Below are 3,498 nucleotides of genomic sequence, written 5' to 3'. Positions count from 1 at the left end.
ATTGAACAGTTTAATAATGAGAGAGTTAGCAATATGGTCTGCTAACTGGTTCCGCAGCTTCACTAAAGATGGAAAGAAAGAATTAGCTACTGTACATGTATATTGAATGTTTTGGCAGGCATGCAGTTGAATAACTTATCTCTTTACTGTTAGAAGATGTGGTCAAAGATAAGCTGTTATAAAACTTTGTATGTTCTTCAGTTTTAGAACTGTCATATTAGTGTAAATTAGAATGTAGCGCTAGGATTTGTATGGATTTTGAAAACCCATTAGAAGGTTTCTATTGTACGTTTGGTAGCTATATGGTCCTGTCCATTATAGCACATTTAAATATCGGCTAATGATCATAACAATGCTTTTTGAACATAGACGAGTCTACTTCATGTGTGTGATTGTATGAATTATATAGGAAGTAGAATATTATTGTTTATGCTTTTATTTTGTAGCTGTTCTTAACCATGGTCTGCACTATTTATCAGTGATTCACTGATTCATTTTCTACTCTGTACTTTCAGCAACCACACAGACCAGTAGTGCCAGAGGCTGAGTCGCTCAGCTTAATATGTATCATCAAATATTGGGAAAAGTTTCTATCCTTAGCCTAGAACAAGTGCGAGAGTAAAAGATCTAATAAGCCCAAGAACCTGTGTAGCCTTGACTGCAGCTTTTTGGCAGCGTAGAGATGGCTTGAGGTCACTAGTGCACCACACTCCAAGGTCCTTCGCCTCGTTCACTAGTTCTAAGTCAGTACATACATTTGTAGTGCCATCATACATGGTGTATGATGCAGGAAGAGAGTTGCCAATCTGCATTTGGCTGCATTAAACCTAAGCAACCAAACACTTGACCATTGCAATAACTTGTTAATATCATGTTGTAGTTTAAGGCTGTCATGAAAAGATTTGATGACCGAGTATATCTTGGTGTCATCTGCAAACATCTTCAAATTACTCTCAGTGAGGTCAGGTACATTGTTGACATACAATATAAATAACAAGGGACCCAATTAAGACTGAACCTTGAGGTACTCCGCTCTGAACACCAACCCAATCTGATTGAGACCCATTAACCACTACTCTTTGAAAATGATTTGTGGATAACCGTAGGGACAAGTTTCCACGCACACCATACACTTCAGGTTTAGAAATCAATCTATGATGTGGTACAGAGTCGAATGCCTTACTGTATTCCAAGTATACCACATCAACACCATAACCCTGGTCTACTGCAATTGTCCAGTCTTCAAAGATTTCCAACAAGTTAGTTAAACATGACTTGTTGCACACAAAACCATGTTGCTGATGGTTAAGAATGTTATTTTCTAAAGAAGGTCAAATAACTCCGTACAAATAATAGATTCTAGAATTGTACCCACAGTAGATGTCAGACTGATTGGTCTGTAGTTGGTAGCCTTAAGCTTAGAACCTTTCTTATGTAATGGTATTACGTGGACTTTCTTCCATTCACAAGGGAGATCTCCACTAGTTAAGGACTGATGGAATAACATGGTTAAAGGAGCACAAAGTGCATGGGCACAAGCCTTGAGAACATAAGGATGGATGCTATCTGGGCCAGGAGCCTTATTGTCTTTCAGTGTACTCAATTTCTCCAATACAATAAACTCAGATATGTTGACATCACATATAGATTCTTCATATCTAAAAAGGAGGTGCTGGAATATACGATAGATCTTCTTGAGTAAAAGTTGACTCAAAATATCTATTGAGAACATCAGCAATCTCCCCATCACTGGCAGTGGAAGAGCCATCAGTCTTTTCTAAAGGGTCAATGCTAGGCTTAATCTTTTGTTTCGATTTGGCATAGGAATAGAAGGCTTTGGACTTAAATTTATTTAAAAGTGATTGTTCGTATGACTTTTGGGCATTTCTAAGTTTACATTAACTTTATTACGTTTGGTCTTGTACTTAGCATAATCAGCGCAAGACCTAGACCTCCTATATCTAGAGAAAGCAGAATGTTTAGCTTTGATTGCTACAAATATACTTTTTGTCCATCATGGAGGAGATTTGCTGGCCTTAGGAGCAGAGGTAGGAACAAACTGGACTGTAGCATCATTCACCAACTGTTTGAAAACCTCCCAATTATCGTCTATGTTATCACTACACATACGATCTGCCCAGTCAATTCCCAATAAGTATTCATTCATAACCTTCATAGTTGCCTTTTCTATAATTAAACATGGGAACAATAGGTTTTGAGAGAGGTGGTATGTCATAGCACTTATATTTCCATACTAGGCAGTCATGGTCACTGCTTCCCAAACCTGATAAATTAATAACTTTGTCAATAAAGTTAGGATCAAAAGAAAGAACCAAATCAAGTAGTGAAGACTGTTGGCCTTGTCTATACCTAGTACAATTTGTTACATGCTGAACTAAATAACTGTCTTGAACAACATCCAGGAACAAGGAGGCCAAGGAGTTTTCCCTACAAGATCTACCCAATTGATTGATGGAAAGTTGAAGTCCCCCATTATAAGCAAGTGAGAAAAAGATGTTTCATAAAGGTTACTAATGATTGACAACAATTTTTGATGGACAAAGATGGAGCCCTATACGGTACTCCCACCAAAAGCTTGTCATTGTTGGTCAGGGAAATTGTATACCACAAAGAGTTATCATCATTTAACACTTGATATGGGACAGCAGGCAATCCTTCATGGATGTAAAGCATAACACCACCACCCACACCGGATTGGCGATCATCACGGAACAAATTATATCCCTGCAGCAGGATTCAGCAATTCCTATAATCTGTGGTGAGTGTTGATACACAATGGCTTGTAACTCTTGCAGCTTATTCAAAACATTTTGTGCATTGGAAAAGAGACATGTAATTGACTGGTTACTGTTAGCACTATTAGATGGTTCACACACTTCATTCTGATAATTATCAGTGCAGAGGGAACAGTCTAAGAGTTCCTCTGCACTATCTTGCCGTTTTTTATCTTGTACTTTTTACTAGGGCTAAAACGAATATTCTAAATGAAAGAGAACGAATATTTTTAGTCAAGAACGAATAATAGAATATTCTATATATATAGTGTAATGCTCTTATACAGTGTATATGTGTTATTTCTTATTATTTATATTCAATTGTAAAACATCATTAAAATTTGATACAGTATAGGCAGCTTTTGAAATGAAGTAAAAGTGTCTGATGATGTAGCTACTAGAGGTGTATCGATAAGGATTTTTCAGTTGTATTGATATCTGATTAATTTGTACCTAAAAGAGCGGCTTATATACTGATTAAGTTATTCTATATTCATAAATCAAATAGCACTACAGGTGTAGCTACTGCATGATGTATATTTTAATGATTTGTGGCATGGAGAAAAGAGAACTGGTGTAACTTTACTATATTGCACAACTATACCTATGGTGGTGTGGCCTCTATATTACACAACCCAGACAATTAGGCACCACACATATTTTAATACATGCTCCCTTGTCCGGATTACTCCGTGTTTTGATT

This window comes from Dysidea avara, chromosome 9 (genome assembly GCF_963678975.1).
Source record: "Dysidea avara chromosome 9, odDysAvar1.4, whole genome shotgun sequence".
Taxonomy (NCBI): domain Eukaryota; kingdom Metazoa; phylum Porifera; class Demospongiae; order Dictyoceratida; family Dysideidae; genus Dysidea; species Dysidea avara.
The sequence above is the reverse complement of the archived record's forward strand: the minus strand, read 5'-3'. Positions refer to the sequence as shown.